Raw genomic sequence first — 21,146 nt, forward strand, 5'->3', positions numbered from 1 at the left:
GCTGTTTCAGAGCAGGTACACATTCTTGTCCTAAAACAAATAACTTGAGTGTTATGGCAGCGTTCACATGTTTATACATCTTAATACTTTAAATGTTACCTGATTACATTGTATGAAATTATAAATATACACCGAGGAAAATTAAAGGGAATAGAGGTCCATATTTCAGAATGTATTATGTCTGGCCCCAGTTTCCTCATGTCCTTGGGGGAAAGACGTAACTTTTAAAACAGGTAGCATGTTAAACCAGCTTTGCAGTAGATTTGAACTGCAGCTGGGTTACTTGTTACAAGTTCAAAGCACTCCAGTAGAGACTAAAATAAAATTTAAAATAATTAAAATGCCCAGCTTGTTTTTGATGAGTGTTTGACATTTATTACTTCCTTTGGCTTTTTTTCTTCCTTAAAGAAATCTTGTGTGATTTAAGAAGACCAAACTTCTAGCTGCTATAGAGTCAGAAATTAAGTCAGAAAATGATATTCCCTGGTTACAGTTTGATTCATGGCAAATGGTGGAGACACTCTCTTCTCCCAAATGATTTTCTTATATATTCTTATAATGATTTTTATTTTTTCCATTACAGCTGGTTTACAGCGTTCTGTCAATTTCCTGCTGCACAGCAAGGCGACCCAGTCACACATATATGTATACATTCTTTTTTCTCACATTATCATGCTCCATCACAAGTGACCAGACATAGTTCCCAGTGCTATAAAGCAGGATCCCATTGCTTATACATTCCAAAGGCTATAGTTTGCATCTATTAACCTCAAATTCCCCGTCCCTCATACTCCCTCCCCCTCCCTCCTGACAGTTTTCTAAATCTGCCTTTCAACTGTCCTAGCTCTCTATGTCTGGGATACCTATGCCATGGGAAAACTCAGAGGGGAAAAGAGAAGAGCAAGAATATATTACCCTTGTCAATTTTGTTTTTTCCAGCATCCATTCCTGCTTTACCAGTGAAGAGAAGAGTCGTCAGATAGAGAAACTGGGAGAGGTACTGCCTGGCCCATTACAACTGAAGAGTTTCCATTCAGAGTGAAACATTATTATAGGGTTCAGAATATTTTTATTTATGTCCCATAAACAAGTTTAAAAATAACACCAAAAAAAGGATGTTTACCATATGCCGACTCACAGTTTGTGACTAAAAGGGATAAAATACCAAAGTTCCCTCTAGCCCTTTGAACTTGAAAGCCAGTGTGCATTTTCAATTCCCTTGTACAATATGCTAAACAGTAACCCTTTCAGGGCTGCATTAGAGTATGTAGCAGGCTCCCTTTTCCCTGCCAACCCAGTGTAGCAGATCATTTTTATTACTGTAGTTCGCTAGTATGCTTTAAAACAGACGCTTACATTCACTAGGCTTCTGTTTTCCTTTTTGCCCTTACAAAAATATTTTTAGATAAAATCATGATGGAAAGGTCATAGGTTAGAAATGTCCAAATGATTCCTTGGTCTCAGAGCAGTGATCAAATATAATGAATTTTAACAGAGTTTTAAGAATATATTTCATCATTCAAAAATATCAGTTAAAAAACTGAATCATTACTTTCAGATAATGACACAACTGGTAGTTTTATAAGACATGTAAGATAGCCATAGGAAATAACTTCGTTTCACAAATTCATTCACCATTCATTGAGTCCCAAATATGATAAAGCAAATATTCTTCAAGCTAACCTTAACATGTCATTTATTATAAAAGAAAGTCACATTTTTAGCCTTTTTCTACACTTTGTTTATATATTTATACAAGTGAAGGGACTACAAATGTGCAAAACCAACCACAGAGAGACTTGAGTCTGGATGTGATGTTGCCATCATCACATCGTCATCACCCACATTGTGTTCTATAAACTCCAAATGCTACTTGCATTTTGAATTTTATTCTTGTGCTTTGGGAAAGCATTATAAATCTCCAGAAACTCAATAAAGTTGAATAAAAAATGACGAGCAGGGAGTTCTTGTTTTGGCTCAGCAGAAATGAATCCTACTGGTAACCATGAGGTTGCGGGTTCAATCCCTGGTCTCGTTCAGTGGGTTAAGGACCAGGTGTTGCCCTGAGCTGTGGTGTAGGATGGAGATGCAGCTCGGATCCTCCATTGCTGTGGCTGTGATGTAGGCTGGCAACTGTAGCTCCAATTAAATACCTAGCCTGGGAACTTCTATATGCCTCGGCTGTGGCCCTAAAAAGAAGAAAAAAAAAAAAAAAAAGTGATGAGCAGAATGGTTTCAAATGCCATCACAATAAAAAAAAAAAAAAAAAAGACATTACAATTTATAGTCTCGCCGTTTTTACCAGTTGGCAATTGTTCAAAAGATCAGAAAACATAGGTGCAATTTGCAGAATTTTTCTGTTCTTATTTTTGAAAGTGACTTTGGTATAGCTCCTGGTCTCTATGGCATCTTTTTCTTTTTTTTTCTCATCAGCACTATCAGGTTTCCTAATGAGGCTGATGATGAATGCAAACTGAGAACAAAATCATAGGAGTCTTGCAATCAATGGAAATAATACCACACAAGGACACAGGGGAGATCAATCTCTGAAATGTTCTAGGTTACACTAAAGATAAGACAGAACACAGACTCCAGAGATTCACCAAAGGATGTAAGTTTGAATAATTCATCAGATTTCAAATTTCAACAGAGTTGCTGAGTTGTAGCAGATGTATTTCTTTGTATTTCCAGTTGGAATATTGAGAGAAGGTCAAGGTTCCTTGTGGACAGGGTCTGGCCTTGATGGAGTATTGCCTTTGAGTGCAAATAGCCTGAATGGAAAAGGTGAAAATAGAAACAAACTTACCACAATCTCACCTTTTTATGTCTTAGTTTAGTCACTCAGAACAGGAGCATAAAGGATAGCAATCATACACAATGTTTGTGATGAGGTAATAAATAGGCAGCTACTAAAAGAATGTCTTTGTTACAATAAATGTTCAAGAATATTCATTGTTATTTCTGTTTCTTAGATTATTTTCCCCCTTTGAGACAAGGCCTGGTCAGGTCAGTTTCTTAACATTCCCAGACTCTTCACAGCTTTCAAGTTGAAGCTTTGGAACTTCACCTTAATTATGTCCACTTTTCACTTGGACTTTACCTCCAGCAGTCAAAAATAAAACTCACAAACAAAACACACAAACACACATGCTTCACAGATGAAGTACTTGCCAAATTTTACTTCATTAAAATTTGAAGAAGGCTATTAGAAATGATGCTTCATGGAAATCTTATAAATGTTTTGGTAATATGCGTAGGCCAACAGACATGACTGAAATGCTCATAATGGCATGCAAAACAGATAAAACTATACCATGATAATAAAAGCCTGATTAGTACTTACTTGTCTAGCAGGGTGGATTATTACTGGGAGGGAGCAGAAGACAAGCTTCTGTGGTACTGGTGATCTCTTGCCTGGGTGGCTCTTATTTGGTATGTAAAGATTTGACACTTGACACTTAAAATGTGTGCACCTTACAATCATCACACTAAAAAAAGTATTTAAAAATGATTGAAGGAGTGTCTGGAGTGGCTCAGCAGAAATGAATCTGACTAGCATCCATGAGGACACAAGTTCAATCCCTGGCTGCACTCAGGGGGTTAAGGATCCACCATTGCGGTGAGCTATGCAGTAGGTCAGCAGCTACAGCTCCGATTCAGCCCCTAGCCTGGGAACCTCCATATGCTGTGGGTGCAGCCCTAAAGTAAAAGACAAAAAAAAAAAATGATTGAAGAAGAGATATCAAGAAGCAAGAATTTTCATGAATTGCATATTATTTAAAATTTGTGTTGGAGCTTTAAAGTTCATCATCTTCTGATTCCAAATCTCAGGGAACTCCCTAAACCATTGTACTTCAACTCTTAGGTAAAAGCCCTTCTAATTTTAGATCATACACTCAGCTCTTTCTTCCTTCTTTTTTCTTCCTACCTAGCTTCATTGACCTTCAAATTGTCCCTTTTTACATGCTGAAAACTCTAGCACTCTGGCTCAAGTGATTACTTCCCCATCCAGATATTATTGCTTTCTTATGCAAATTCAGTGTCTTCGGTTTTGCTCAGCTGACAACATGCCTTTTCATTTCCTTGGTCTCATCTTCACCTGACTCAGTCTCAGTGATTAAATCTGATAGTCTCATCTGCACCTTGTCATCACTACAATAGGTTTGGAATAAAAAATCAAGACAACTACATCTATCACAGCCTCCTCCCTTTGGCAGAGTCTTTCAGCTATTCCCAGAAAAGCAGTTCAAGTCTTCATCTCATCCATACATCCAATAGTCTGATATTTCTATTTTTTCAATTGTTATCATTTTTTCATTTCTTTACAATCTTCCTTGTTTAGTTTATAATTAACTATCAGGATAATACCTCCCTTCTCCAGGCCACTTGAACTTTGCATTTTTCTGACAAATCAGTCTTGGATCATTTGAACCACCTGTCATCTTCATGCTTTTACCCAAACTTCTAGAGAAAAATGACCAAACAGTGAAATTTAGCAATGGTACACATTCATGATGACAAGCACCAACCAGGCCCTGATGCTACCAAGTGATTGTTTTCCTCATCAACACTCTCCACAGTTTTCCACAGCATAATTTCAAAATGCATTTATCTTTTGTACTTAACAGCTTTTCCCTACTTCCCTCCCACCCTCTCAGAGATAACTTAGCCACAAGCTGCAATGGAGAAAATAATAACCATCAAATGAGTACTATCCCAGCTTTTTGATACCTGATGGATAAACGTAGCTATCTCATCTCTCATAGTTTTCTTTTTCTTTTTTTCTTTTTTTTTTGTGATTTTTAGGGCTGCACTTGCAACATATGGAAGTTCTCAGGCTAGGGATTGAATCAGAGCTGCAGCTGCAGGTTACACCACAGCCATCGCAACTTGGGATCTGAGCTGCATCTTCAACATACACCACAGGTCACAGCAATGCCAGGTTCTTAACCCACTGAACAAGGCCAGGGGTCAAATTCACATCCTCATAGATACTAGCCAGGTTCATAACCCACTGAGCCACAATGGGAACGCCACTCAGAGTTTTCTTATTCCCTCTCAGTATAGCAGAAGATGTTTTCTTCCTCCTATTCAACTTGTGTTCTGAACCTCATTCTGTATTTCCTTCTGGAAACTCTCACTCTGCCTTATATTTCTTCCCTCCCATAACTTTAACTCTTACTTCTATCCTAGATAACTCTTATCATGATTGTAGAAGATGTCTTCCATCTAAAAGTTCCCTTTTCCCACACCCTTCTCTAGCTGCTTCTCCCCTTTTTCTCTTCTTCCTTTCACAAATAAATATCTACATTTATGTAGATGTGTACATGAACATATTACATGCATTGTAATAATATATTGTACATCTATATCTGACTATAATGTGTAATATGCATACATTAAAAAACAAATATATTGTATATCTGAATCTATTTTGCACACTTTTTATTTCTACAAAATTGATGTCATTAAAGATGAAAATAAGTGATAACTGTTTCACTAAATCTAATAGATGCTTTGCAACCATTATTATAGATTTTGGCTTTTGGATTTTCCACTAAATTAGAAACTCTGTGAGGGTTAAGGTTAAATGGGTCTTGCTACGCTTGTGTCTCCATACCTCTTACAGTGGGTGCTCAGTAAATGTTTACTCTGTATGTCACCCTGAATTTTCCTATAGGAGAAAACTTGTTTTTCTAACGTACATATGGGAAATTTTGGTTTTCATGAATGATAAATATTCTTCAAGAGTTATTAAGCAGTAATATTTCTGACAGGTTCATAATTTATGAAGGAAACTTCATTTTCAACATCAGATCTTATATGTGTAGCCCATTTTGTTGTATATACTGCAGCAGGCTCTGTATCACATCTGGCAAAAAAATCTCATTCCTCCTGTGTTATCCTGTGGTTTTCCCTTTCTATGGAGGTCAGTATTCTTCTGTTCGAGTATGAAGGGCTTTTCCATCTTCCATCTTTCATAAATGATTATCAGCCCTATCCTACATAGCTTTAAATTTTGTAATACTACATTTTAGCAGCACCACAGAATCATTGCCAAGTGATCTAATACTGATCTTATTCTTGCTTGGTACTTACCAAAACATCTGCAGAGAACAGTGGCACTCAGGGAAGAGAGTTTTTCGGAGCACTTTCTTTCCATCCACTCTAGCACACACTCAAGATGAGTCCCTTTTTGTGATTGATCTGTATATTCAAACATGTGACTGCCATTTTGACCCCTAATAACTTTTCTTGAATTATAGAATAGTATTTTTAAAAAGCATATTGTTTGTGTGCTTTTATTAATTGTGAAACATATGATACTGAATTTCTCAGGACCCTAAAAATAAATTTCTCCAATCTCAGGATCAGCAATAAGTATATGATATGTTCTCTGTAACTGGCATATTTTGTTTTGTGAACCTTGAATCTCATTCTTAGTTGTATTAACCCTCTTATCTAAGTAGAGCAGCTACTTAGACTGGGAAAAAAAGTCTGGGTTCTCTTGTTGTTCTAGGTTAGTCAGAGAAGAGCTCCTAATTCTTGCAAGAATGCTGTAGATTCAGTGACCCAGGAAATCCTGAGGATGAAACTGCTTTTGTTGCTCAGGAAAATCCCAGTATGTGGTGAGGCTGGATGAGTCATATAATAATAAGTTTTGCAAAAAGAGTACCGGGTCAGTCACTAAACATGTAGCATGGTTTCTGGGGGACCTCTGCTCCATGGGTAGCCTTTCAAGCTGTAAAGAAATATAGTTTACTTGAGTCAGCCTTCTGGATCAAAAATAGTCTCTCTGTCTTCACTTAAGCATAGATGTTTCACTTAAGGATAAATGAGAATACACCGCTTATCCTGGAGTCAGTTCTTCTGACCATGTGTACTGGCTTCAAGTCCTCCTGTCCACTTGGAAGCAGACTCTTGGCTACCAGTCATGTAAATCAGTCCTCCTGGCTTCTAACCTACTGTTTCTCAGTCAGAAATTCCTACCCAGCTGCTCTTCTGATCATTTACCAAAGCTTAGCACCTTAGACCAGCAAATGCTACTTTTCATTTTCTCCAGTGAAAACCCAAAGCACTATAACAATGATAGAATTTAAAGATAGCCAGTTGCACAGAATAAAGAATCTAATAGTGCTATTAAACTATGCCATTGCTGAGTTTTGACAAACATTTCTCTTTTTACATAAATGGTTTAAAAGTCGCGGGTTATATTTAAATCTATTTTTACTGTGAAATTCTTATGGTGAGAAAAGCCCTTATAGGAAGGGTAAGGTTTATGAATTTCATCACTACTTTTTCATCTCCATTTAATAAGAAATATTTAACTCTTTAAGAGATTATCCAAATGCTGGATATGGGCATTTTTGCCAAACTGAACAAAAAACAAAAGTAAGAATATTCCAAAATTAATGAGAGTTGATTTCTAATAGGTTTTGTAGCAAGTGGTGAAATCAGAATAAAATAAATTACAACTTTGGAATGCTCCTTTCATCATATTTTTTAGATAATCTCTTGGTAAAAGTAGCCATTTGAAGAATGTTTCCATTACTTGATATAGTGAATTGTCAACTTACATTAAATTGTGAAAACATATTAAAATAAAAATGTTAAGTGCCAATCTTACTTTATAGTTAGAAAAAAAAAAATACATGCTGGCACATGGCCAAAATATTTGCCTCCAAAATGTCATCTTTAGAACGATTTTTTAAACCCACTGTGATTGCTTCTCTCTCCTCTCAACTCCCAGCAGGCTAAAGCAGACCTCACATAGTCCCACACAGATGTAGACAGAGAAACTGCTCATTATCAATCAACGAACACAAACAAGTTGAAGACTGCTCAGTTCCCCCTGTTAAAGGTAAAGAGGCTTAAAGCACCCAAATAGTTTATTATTCTGGGACTGAGATCATCACAGTCATTTGATTTTTAACTTGCACGGTAGCCACAAAGGTTAAATTGAGGTTAAGTTTCCCAAACAAAATGGAAGCAATTAAATAGTTAAATAGTGTTACTTTATGAGTTTCGTTTTTAACCCAGAGACCTAAAAAAAAGTATAAAAATGTAAATTTTTGTATGTTTTTAAATAAAAAAAAGATACATAGGAAATTGCCTTTTATGCTTAATTATATGCTTCTGCACACTATTTTTTCACTAAAAAAAAATCATACCAGAATAGTCTGTATATATCTAGCCAGTAACTGATTATAAGATTTCTCTCTTTGTAAGAGGATGTATAAGGACTTTTTGAAGTCTATAATTTTCGATTAGAAAAAAAATCAAGCTTCTTTAAGTGGGATAATAATATTTATGTTTGTTTGAGTATGGTCAGTTAGGAGGAAAGACAGTCACAGAGTCAAAAGACCTGAATGCCACTGTTTTTCCTCCCTGAAAGCATTATGCAAGCATAACTTACTTTATTTTATAAAAATCATTTGTATATTTATTACCACTCAACTTCTAAAATAGCTTTATAACATAGAAAGACAATTACCAAATGAAAACAAAACAACAATGAAAAAATTCATATTTTGTGACTTGCCTAAGGCCACATTTAGTAAGAGTTGGAGCCAGACTCTAATTCATCACTAATTCCATACATTACAGTACATCAGAGCTGGAATCATGTCTCTTTAAGTCTTATGGAGTATTATGTTCATCTCTACTAAAAGATGTTTTGGTGGTATTCTTAAAGAATAACTTTATAGCTCTATAAACAATAGTCGACATTCTATTGACTAAATCTGTATGTCTGAAAAAATGGCTTAGCCCACCACCTTGGGGAATAGGAGACCTGAATGTGTTGATTGTATCTGCATATGTTGGCAAAAAAAAAAAAAAAAAGGTTAAAAAAAATTGGACTATGATCAACACAAAGCCTCTTCTTAATAAATTCCTTTTCCAGCTTTGTCTTAATTGAAATTAAGAACAAATACACCCCTTCCTTAGTTTATTCTAAAAGAGTTTTAGTACAGGGGTTAATAAAAGAGGAAGGGTGGTCCTTTCAGAGATGCTGTAGAGCCTGGGCAATCTTCAGGTGCCTGAGCTGAAGGATTGGCAAAGGGGAGGGCTGAAAACATGACTCCCTTGAGGAACCAGAGGCCTGGCATCCAACAAGGTAGAGCAGAGCACTCTATTCCTCTGAAGCAGGGAACGGAAGAAACTGGGCTGCATAAAATATTGCCCTGGTGTGCCAAATATAGACATGTCCAGGTTTCCTGTTCCACATGAGGTTAGAGCTTGAATCACAGATGTCTAGCCAAATGTGGCCTTGCTCTGACCCAGATCATGCCACCAGAGAAGGACCAGATACTCTGAGGAGCAGTTCTTTATTTGTACCTTGAAGACCTACAGTCCCGTATAGTGGGAACATTGGGCTATTAAAGGTCTTAAAGAAAGTTTTTGTTGTGTGTTCCAGTTGGAGACCCTCCCAACACACACTGTGCAATTAAAAAAAAAGAAGACAACATCAAAGAGTGGAATCTTTTAGATTTATGCCTGAAGAAAACCTTTTAGCTCTATAGACAGTCATTGATGTGCTGTTTATTGAAACATGTGTCTGAAAAAATACATTAACTCTTAGAGATAACTGGGCAAATTAATACAGTTTTTATCTTTGGACAGAATAAGTACAGACAAATTCTAGAGGAACCTAAATGTATATCTATTGACTCTTTAGAAAGACAAGTATTCGGTTTACAGTAAAACATTTTCTTGACCACTTGTCACAACCTTACAGCTAAAGGTTACACTACACTGCTCATGGTTCCCTTTTGTTGTTGCAAAGTGTTTGCTTACTGGAGCATGCCAAACATACGCTTGAGTGATACAGAAAGTATTTGTAATTCTTAATTTGTCAGAATGGTGTGGTTTATAACTTGAAGTACTTTTTAATTTTCTTTTATTAATTTCCCTATAATAACAGCCTTTTTAAAGGACAAGCTAGACAATATTTGAAGAGAAAGCAGAGGATTGATGGGAGAAAATATGCATGAGAAAACTAAGATTAATTGTATTTATGAAGTGTTAATTATGTCTGTCATTAGCAAAAGAGACCACAAATTCCAATTTCTGTTTTGAAGTGATAAAGACAGGTGGTACACATGGTTACTTAGTTTAGTTAGTTAGTTAGTAGATGGTGACAAGGGAATGACTGCTTTATTCTGCCTAACACAAAGCAGAAAGTAGTTAAATGAATCATTTTTTTCAACTGTAAAAGACCCTTGTTAGTCAATTTGTGCTGATGTAATCCAGAAAATAAATCATGCCTCAAGGATCTTGGAAATATAATTTAAACTCAACACATATTTTACCTTCTAAACATTGAGTCAGTCAACATTTGTATTTTTTAAGCTCTTCTGAGGTTCCTACTGTCTGAGCAGTAGCACTGTCCTCTGGACAGCTACTTGGTGGGAGTAGTTTTGGTCGTGGCAGTTGCAAGGTCATAAGTGTGGTGACTCGCTGAGTTTACTCAGAAATTTTTGGAGACAGAACACCTACTTATTCACTATCTTGTGGATATTTCTCTTCTTTTCTTCCTCTGTTTACTGGCCAAAAGGTTTTGTAGTAGGTTGGAAATTATTATCACACTTTACTGATACTCTTTTTAACCACAAGTTTTTGTTGCTGAAATTTATTTTCTTAGAAAATTGGATTAATATTTTTTCAAAAGTTAACACACAGCAACTTTGGGATGTCTGTTAACTCTAAAAACTGGAGGAGAGGGAGGTTTGCTACTTTTTCATTATTACTTTTTCCATTTTTCTAAAATCTAAAATGTAATGGAGAGATCAGGAACAAATATATCAGTACATTAATGTTAGTTGAACATTGAAGGCAGATATCTGCGTGAATGCTATATAACTTTTTTTCTGTCACATTAAAATACTTACATTTAAAATTTTTAAAGCCCAAAAGACCTCAGTGTGGAACCACTAGAGATTAAAAATAGGAAAAGTAATTCCTTTATATAGCTACATTCAGAATTAATTACTTTAAAATTTGAGAATAAGTCTTTTGAGGTTTATCTTTTATTTTTTAATTGTTTTAATGATTTTTGTTTTTTCCATTATAGTTGGTTTACAGTGTTCTCTCAGCTTCTATATTGTCATAAATTCTGTTGGTTTGTTTTATTTTCCACAAATTTTTTTCATATACTGTATAGTTTGATATTTAAGTTTTTTCTTCAGCTTTCATATTTCACCAAATTTTGCCACTAAAAGCATTTCTGATGTCATTAATTATAATTAAAATATATGATATATAATCATTTCATCATACTGCATTATATCATTTTGTAGCAATATAAATCTGTTTTCTGGTAATTAAATGTGTTTTTTTCCAATCATTTTCTGTGTTTCTATAAATAAATCATTCTGATGACTTTGTTAAGACTAACTTTTACTAGCTAAATTATAGGGTCAAATACAATACACACTTATGGTTCTTACACACATATCGAGCTGTTTTCTAGGATGGTATATTTTCCTCTATAAGAAGAGTATGCTAGTGTTTAATTTTTCACACCCTCCTCTAAACTGAGAAAAATAAATAGGGTTTTAGATTTTTGTCAGTTTAGGAGCAAAAAATATTAGCTCACATTTATTTGATTGCTTCTCAAGTTGAACAGTAAATATATGTGTGTATTTTATAATATGGTCCCTCAAATTTCTTATTTTACAGATAGCCTTCCTATGATGTAGGGTGTTGATAATTTGTTATTCATTATTTTATATATATGTGTGTATATATAAAATAACAAATAGTATATATATATATATATATATATATATATATATATATACACTATTGACCTATATTTGTAATCAAACAATGGTATTTTTTTTTTTTTTTTAGGGCCGCACCCACGGCATATGGAAGTTCCCAGGCTAGGGGTGGAATCGAGCTGCAGCTGCCAGCCTACTCCACAGCCACATCAATTCCAAGATCTGAGCCATGTCTGCATCCTATACCCCAGCTCACGGCAACGCCGGATCCATAACCCACTGAGCGAGGCCAGGGATCAAACACATATCTTCATGGATATTAGTCAGGTTTTGCTACTGCTGAGCCACAACGGGAGCTCCAATTATCTTTTTCTTTTTACTGCTGCACCTGTGGCATGTGGAAACTCCCGAACTAGGAGTCAAATTGGACCTGCAGCTGCAGACCTCTGCCATAGCCACAGCAACACCAGATGCAAACCACATCTGTGACCTACACTGCATCTTTCGGCAATACTGAATTCTTAACCCACTGAGCAAGGCCAGTGATCAAACACATCCTCACAGACACTTTGTCGGGTTCTTATCCCCATGAGCCGCAATGGGAATTTTAATTGTAACTCTTTTTTTTTTGTCTTTTTAGGGCTGCTCCCCTCAGCATATGGAGGTTCCAGGCTAGGGGTCGATTCAAAGCTGTAGCTGCTGGCCAATGCCACAGACACAGCAACACCAGATCCGAGCCATGTCTGCGAACTACGCCACAGCTCATGGCAATGCCGGATCCTTAACCCACTGGTGAGGCCAGGGATTTAACGTGCATCCTCATGGATACCAGTCAGATTTGTTTCCGCTTAGCCATGACGGGAACTCCTCAATTGTAACATTTTATATTTTATTTTATTTTTTGCATAGATACATTTAAAATTTTAAATTTTATGTAGTCAAGTGCTTTTTGTTTGTTAGCACTTTTCCATTGCCTTGTACTTGGAAAGTCTTTGTATTAGTTTCCTAGAATTGCGGTAATAAACCCCTAAAAACTGGGTGTCTTAAGTTAACAAAAATTTATTCTCTCACAGTTCCGGAGGCCATAAGTCTAACATCTGCATCACTGGGCTGAAATGAAGGTCAGCAGGGCCATGTTCCTTCTATAGGCTCCAGGATAGAATTCATTCCTTCCTTTCCAATTTCTAAAACTATCTTCTTTGGCTCATGGCCCTTTCTTCCATCTCCTTCCTCTTCTCTCTTAAAAAGACAATTGTGTTGGCATTTAGTGCCCACCTGGGATAGCTCAGGAAATTTCATCTCAAGGGTTTTAGCATAATCACATCTGCTAAAACTTAGCACTTTAGGTAACATATTCAGGTTCCAGAGATTAGGACCCGATATCTTTTGGTGGCCATTATTTAAAGGAGGTGGCATCCTCTTTTAAAACTCATTTATAGTAAGTTTTATGTTCACTTCTGTATTTTTTAATTCTCTTATAATTCTGTCTCTTCCTCTGCATTTGAATCATATATATATATATATATATATATATATAAAATATAGACTTGCTTTAGTGTTTTTCTGATAACATTTACAATAAGTATTTCTCTTTATTTTAGCTATTATTTAGGTGAAAAAATGGTGGTTTAAAGCACTTGGGAATCTATATATTTTTAAATTATAGTTAATGCATACTTGTTTTGATTAAAGCACTCATTCAGATTAATTATACTGGAAGAAAATGTGGGTTCTGACTGTAAAATTATACAAAAAACCTATTCTACTGTATTATATCAAAACAATATTTATTTGGAAGTGATAATTTTTTATAACCTCCATCTTTTTTAAAAAAATCATAGTAGTCTTTACTTAGACTCATAATGGTAGAGCAGTGATTGTGTATGAAACTCTGTCCTTTGTGGAAGTGACTTACTCCGAAGTTGGCCCCTGAAGATGATTAAAGTCAGTAATGCGGTTTTGTCCTTAATTCAAACTCCTAGGCTTTAGTGCCTCAGATCTCATTCAATTCCTCAAAATATGTAAAAAAAAAATTCTAACCACAGTTGTTTTCCTTTTATGATCTAATATGTAGACTATAAAAAGAAATTGCCACCTATAAAATATAATTGGTATTACATTTTTCATCTGATAAACAGATGCTTTAAAAATGAATTTATGTTATAAGATTCTCAAAGCTTATTATGTGAATAATTATTTCATCAACAGTTTTCATATTTTTAAAAGTATTTCTTGTGCCTTTCATTTCTCTTTGATGTTTGAGTGTTAAGATGCCACATATCCCCAGAAAATGGATTACTTACAAAGTGTCTACTGGGTACAATTGCCTGTGGGGAAAAAAGTCAGTTTGTTTGCAAAAATTTTTGCTCAAAATTTTTAGATATGATGTCTAATATTTCATAATTGAAAAATAATTTCTAATGAGTTAAACTTTTAAGTAAATATCTCATATCTATTTACTATAGTTACTATTTACATCAGAATATTTTCACTTTGTTTTCTTGTAGTGATTTTATAGTGTCATATCTTATATCTATGTCCTTAAACCATTTTCAGTGTATTATTATATATGGTGTGAGGGAGTGTTCTAATTTCATTGATTTACATGTAACGGTTCATCTTTCCCAACATCACTGGCTGAAGAGACAGTCTTTCTCCATTGTATATTCTTGCTCCAATTGTGGTAGATTAATTGTATGTAGTTGTGTGGATTTCTGGGTTCTCTATTCTGTCCCATTTATTTCCATATATGTTTTTATGCAAAATCATGCTGTGTTGATTACTGTAGCTTTGTAGTATCATCTAAAGTCTCAGAGCGTTATGCCTCCGCCTCCAGCTTTGTTGTTTTTCCTCAGGATTGCATTGGAAATTTTTCATCTTTTGTGGTTTTATATAAATTTTAGTATTTTTTGTTCTAGTTCTGTGGAAAATGCCATTGGTATTTTTGATAGGAAACACACTAAATATGTACATGGCTTTGGTTAGTATGAAAATTTTAACAGCATTAATTATTTGAATTCAAGAGCATGGGATAGCTTTCCAGTTCTTTAAGTCATCTTCAATAAAATTTTTAGTATATTGGTCTTTCATCTCCTTGGTTAGGTTTATTCCTGGGTATTTTTTTTTTTTTTTGACATGGTTTTAAACAGGATTTTTTTTACTTCCTGCTCCTGATATTTCACTGTTAGAATAGCAACAAACTTCTGTATATTAAGCTTGTATCCTGCTACCTTTCTGTGTTCATCTGTTAGTTCCAATGGTTTTGTGTGGAAAAGGGTTCTTATATAAAATATCATGTCATCTGCAAATAGTGACAGTTTCACCTTTTTCCTTTCAATTGGGATAGCTTCCCCCTACCCCTTTTCTTGTCTAATAGCTGTGGCTAAGACTTTCAATACTATGTTGAATAAAAGTGGTGAGAATGGGTATCCTTTTCTTGTTCCTGAATTTAGCGAGAAAGCTCTCAGCTTTTTATTCATACTTTGTATGATACTTCTGGGTTTGCAATGGCTTTTATTATGTTGGTATATGTTCCATTTTGGTGAGAGTTTTTATCATGAATGTATGTTAAACTTTATTAAATGTTTTCTGTGTCTATCGAGATGATAATATGATTTTTATCTTTTTTTTATTAATGTGGTTTATCACATTAATTGATTTGCGTATAATGAACCATCTTTGAAACACTGGAATGAATCTAACTTAATCATGGTAGCTGATTTTGTTTAATGTATTCTGTGATTCAGTTTTGCTAATATTTTTTGAGAATTTTTACATCTATTGAATATAGATGTAAAGATAATGGCCTATAATTTCCTTTTTTTTTTTTTTTTTAAATATCTTTGCCTACTCATGGTGATGGTGGCTTCATAGAATAAATTTGAGAGTGTTTCCTCCTCTTGAATCTTTCGGAATAGTTTGACAAGAATCAGTATAATTTCTTCTTTGTATGTTTAGTAGAATTTCCCAGTGAGGCTGTTCAGTCCTGGACATTTATTTGCAAGGAGGATTTTTTTGTAACAAATTCTATTTCATTTCTAGTGGTCAGTCTTTTCAAATTGTCTATTTCTTCTTGTATCAATTTTGGCAAGTTGTATGTTTCTGAAACTTTGTCCATTTCTTTTAGGTTGTCCAATTCATTGGCATATAACTCTTCATAGTATTCTTTTATGATTTTTTGTACTTGTGCGTTCTTAATTGTTATTTTTCTTCTTTCATTTTTTATTTTGTTTATTGGGGGGTCCTCTTTTCTTCTTGGTGAGCCTGGATAGAGTTTTTTTTTTTTGATTATCCTCTTAAAAAAAATTCTATCTGAGTGTTACTGATTTTTTTTCTATTTTTTAAAACTCTGAGTTATGTATTTCTTCTCTGCTGTTTATTATTTCCTTCCTTATGCTGACTTTGGCATTTGTTTATTCTTAATTCTAATTTTTTAGATGGTAGGTTAGGTTGTTTATTGAAATTTTTCCTTTTTCTAAAGAAAGGCCTGCGTCACTCTAAACTCCCCTCTTAGAACTGCTTTTGATGTGCCCCACAAATTTTGTAAGATTATGTTTTTATTTTCATTTATTTTGAGGTATTTTCTGGTTTATCCTTTCATTTCATTATTGATTCTTTTTTTTTTAAGTAAGGTATTGTTTAGATGGTAGGTCAGTTTGTTTATTTAAGACTTTTTTTATTCCTGTGGAAGGCCTGTATTGCTATTTCTGCACTGATCTTTATGTCTTTTCTTCTACTAACTTTGTATGTTGTTTCTTCCTTTTTTACTTTTTCTGACTCTAGAAGAATTGTGTTAATGTTACTTAAATCATATTTGAACATGCAATTTATAGACATAAGATCTCAATTTGGCTTGTGTTTTTTTTAGTTAGAATTTCATTTTCCTTAATCATAGCATAGATATATAACTAGCAAATAAATTGATATTTTAATAACTATATATGTGTGCTTTTAATTTATGATGTAGTTGTCTATAAAATTGTTTCTTTTCTCAGTAATCAGTTTTGTCAAAAATATTGGTCACTGGTATAAGGCAAATTATTTCCTTCTCATATCCTCTGGAATTCTAGTTCTTGCTCTTATCTGTTTTCTGTGGTCTATCCCTTTACTGAGGCTGTTATAGATTATCCACTGTCCTCTAGTCAAGTTCACCTGAAAAGGCAACCAACATCCCTCTGAGGTACTCTTTACCTACTATTCCAAAAAAGTAAATAACCAATGCTTCACTAAATATGAATTCCTCAGTATTTTCCACATAGCTTTGATATTAGTCCATCTAGTGACCTGTGGACTACTGTCTCCTCTTCATAGATGAGTTTTCTGATAGCACTTCAGTCAACAATAATTCCCACTCTCTTCTGAATCATCAGAGACCTTTCGTAAATGCATCCCTGAAGCATGTTTCTACGGATTGATTGCAAACAGGTCTCAGTACACTGTTTAACTGTAGTAAACCATGGTTACTAAAGGCATGTACTTTGGAGAATGACAATCAAGGGAAGAATGAAAAACTAATAATTATGTGTATTCCCAGTGAATGTCAAAAAACTTTTCTCAATCAATTTAATGTTACAGATGGAAAATTCATATATTTTAGGGGACTCTGACTATTCATTTGTGGGTAGTAGAGTATTTCATTATTGTTCATTACAGTTTCATTACATTTCATGATCAGAACAGTAACAACTTAATTACTATAAGACTGAAAGAAAAGAAAGTTAGAAATACTTACTATGAGGCTATTTTAGATATCTAGGAAAGATGTGACTAATATCCAACATAGGCTAGTATAACTGGGATTGTGAAGGAAAAGCACCTCATCCAAAACCTTATTTTGTTTGCTCACTGACAAATATGTGATAGGCACATAATCGATACAGATACAGTGACTAGCTACCAGGAATGAGGGAAAGGAAGTTCAAGAAGTCTGGAGTTGTACATCCAAGCAAAGGAGAGGATAGTGACACATTTAAACTTGAAGATATAGGAGTATGAACATTTGGAAGAGAACTGATGAATTCTCATCTACTCTTTGGAGTTCAGAGTATCTTCTGGCTTGTCTTGTGCGGTAAATAGAAGGTTGTTAGGTGTGTAGCTTTGATGTTAAGCTAATAATTTGAGAATTATCCAGTAAGAGTGATATTTGAAGTTGTGGGAGGGAAGTTAATTAGTGAAAAATATGTGGAGATAAAAAGAATGTATGCTTAACATGGAACATAGAAAATGTATTTAGAGGACAAGTGAAATAAGGTGGTGAAAGAGTTTAAGATGCATAGGTGCAGGAGTTCTCATGTGGCTCAGCAGGTTAAGTATCTGTCATCATCACAGCAGTGGCTTGGGTCTCTGCAGTGGCATAGGTTCAATCCCTGGCTCAGAAATATCTGCATGATGCAGATGCAGCCAAAAAAAAAAAAAAAAGATGCAATGGTATAAAATGTGGTTTAATGTAATCATGCCGTTAATAAAGATAGCATGCTCAACTATATCAGATTCCTCAGACTGCTGTCCAAGAATAAGAATCAGTGGATTTGATAGTGAAGTCATTGTTGATTAATCTTTACAAGAATTGTTTTAGTAAAATAGTTGGGGCTCAAGAAACTAGATTCCATTTTGTTTAGAAACAAAAGGGATATGAGCAATTAAAACAATTATATCTATCATTTTCATCAAAATTAATACAGTTTAATTGTGTTTTCTTACTGTAGTAATATATACTCATGTAGAAATTTCAAGTAATATTGAAAGGTTTGAAAAAAGAAATAAGGAAAAAGTTATCAAAGCCATGCAAAATTTAAAAAAATCAATTATTAATAGTTTAGCAAACATTTTTCTGAACTTGTATGTAGTTACTCACATAAACACAAGACATATACATATGATTGCACACATATTAGATGTATACTCACATATATAATTGCATGTAATATGCCATTTTGTAATACAGTTATTACCATATTAATATAAATTGCATTTAATAGACGCATACTAGTCTACTATACTTACATAAAACAATTTATCTAACAAATTCATTATGTACAGATAATAACATACATTTTTGTATGTCTTATAATTGCCTTTGAATAAATGCTAATAATATCATTCCTGTTTTAAAGAGTGTACATTTTAAACTTATTTTCATCTAGATTACCAAATGCTTCTCCAAAACATTTTCATTATGTTCCACTCTAGGCAAGTTGAAGTAAAAATTTTCCCATATGACAAATGTACACTAGGAAGACAGCAAAATATCAGGATATTCACTGATATTAAAATTAACATTTGTTTGTAATAGATGAATTGCCTGTGTTGCTTGACCCTTTTCAGCAACTCTCAGCACTCAGGAACAAATATGTAAAAGATTATCCTAGATTTGAAATTTGAAATGGCACAAAGGGGAGATAAAATCAGAAGGAGCAAGGAGCAAATCTGCAGATAGGTAAAATTAATGATTGAATTGCTGGCTATTAAATCTAAAAGGGGTAAGGATGCAGTGAGGGCTGGGAGTGAGCTGGAAGGGATAAAGCTCATAAGAATATAAATGTTTGGATAAAGAAATGCATGTGTCTAATAAAAACTGAGATCTTTTAGAGTTGAAGAGATCTAGGTCTATGAGAGTATAGTTAAAAGCCTCATTAACTTGAATGTTAAGAGCCAGACCAGAAAAGAGTAATCAAAGAATAGAGTGACCAAAGTAGTTTTATATCAATGGGAGCCAGAAGAGCTCCATGAAGTTAGAGAGATAAATACAATAAGTGGAAAGAAGACATCACAACTGAGTGGAATGGGCATCAAAGCAAAGTAGTTACTGATAAATGATGACAGGGCATTGGTCTCAACTCAACAATAAGAAGTAAGAACACTTGGCTCCTCCTTGTGCCTTCATGGGTATGAGTGTAAGAGAGGTCTTTAGGGTAGGTTGACATTGTAAGGGATTGGTTGGATTTCAGTTCAGGTGAGGAAATGGAGACACTGTTCAAAAAAAAAGTTTAGATTATAGGATTTTTTAATTTTCTGAAAGATCTAGAATGTAACCAGAAGAAAATCCAGTTTAGCAGTGCTCAGAGAATGATTTTATTGTCAACCACAGTACTCCCAAAATCAGTATACTTACTTTTTATGGATTTTTGTTGATTTCTGATGCTGTGTTGTTGGCAATAAGGTCACCATCAAAAGAAATAGATGAACAATAATTATAGTTTGATCATACTTTATAAAAATAAGACATTTATTTTCTAACACAGAAACTTGGTATTCACAATATTTTGTATTTACTATTTAAATTATCTTATGCATTTGAACACAGTGCTGGGCTCCTACCAGGACTGAGTTCAGTAAATGCACTGTTGTGCCTCTGCATGGCAGAATCTCCCAGGCAAATCATCAGGTGACTTAGAAAACACAGGATACAAAGCAAAATATATTCTTTTAAAAGTATTTTACTTCTTAACTTAGTGTAACAGAAATAAAACAAAGAAAATAGAAAAACATACTCTCTTACTATAAGTGTTGAGGGAATGAGACAGCATTAAGGTATTATTGAATATATTCAATAATCACAATGCATTCTGTGATTGCAATATTTCTCCAGACTTTTAGAGATGTTCTTGGCTTAACTTTTTAATTATCACTTAAATGAAAAATCCCCCCATTAAGTTAAATCATATTCACTGACAAAAAGGCATTTTCATTTTTTGCCTTGTGCAAATATTTCACACTCATGAAATGCTTTATGAAATTTTACCACACAGAATATATTTAGTCCTCACATCAACCTCATGAAGTAAATACTGTTTTCCTTGTTTTTGTGTGGATTTTTTACTTTTTCAAGGTTTTATTGAAGTACAATTGATATATAATGTGATAATTTCTGCTGTACAACAAAGTGATTTGATTATACATGTGCACACCTCCATTCTTGTTCAGATTATTTTCCTGCATAAACCACAGGGATAGAGTTCCCTGTGTGATGAAGTAGGTCCACGTTGGTCAGTCACTCCATATACCACAGTGTGCATATGTCGATCCTAAACCCCCAGTCCATCCCTCTACCCACCACCTGTCCCATTTGGTAACCATAATTTTGTTTTCAAAGTCTTCGGGTCTGTTTCTGTTCTGCAAATAAGTTCATTTATATCCATTTTTTAGATTCCACATACAAATGATGTCATATGATGTTTGTCTTTTACTGTTTAACTTCATTTAGTATGAGAATCTCTAATACTAAATGAATCCATGTTGCTGCAAATGGCATTATTTCATTATTTTATGGCTGAATAATGTTCCATTGTATATAGGTACCACATCTTCTTTATCCATTCCTCTCTCAATGGACACTTAGGTTGCTTCCATGCCTTGGCTATTGTAAATAGTGCTGCAATAAATATTGGAATGCATGTGCCTTTTTGAATTGTGATTTTCTCT

At 34.3% G+C, this 21,146-nt stretch overlaps 1 protein-coding gene across 5 annotated transcripts in view; it reads left to right on the forward strand.

The window, feature by feature from the left end:
• SEMA3A (semaphorin 3A) overlaps window positions 1-21,146 on the forward strand; it is a 454,735-nt gene that overhangs the window by 191,850 nt on the left and 241,739 nt on the right. For 2 of the 5 annotated variants that reach the window (XM_021063479.2, XM_084977286.1), the window contains exon 2: window positions 7,751-7,861. The exons of the other annotated variants lie outside the window; for them this stretch is intronic. The gene's annotated coding sequence lies outside the window, so the exon portion shown is untranslated. The remainder of the gene's footprint in view (window positions 1-7,750; window positions 7,862-21,146) is intronic. 5 annotated transcript variants of the gene reach the window in all.

The sequence above is a fragment of the Sus scrofa genome, chromosome 9, assembly GCF_054392235.1.
Source record: "Sus scrofa isolate SSC_HxYL_T2T_F1_AM1 chromosome 9, Sscrofa_HxYL_maternal_Yorkshire_Landrace_v2.0, whole genome shotgun sequence".
Classification (NCBI taxonomy): Eukaryota; Metazoa; Chordata; class Mammalia; order Artiodactyla; family Suidae; genus Sus; species Sus scrofa.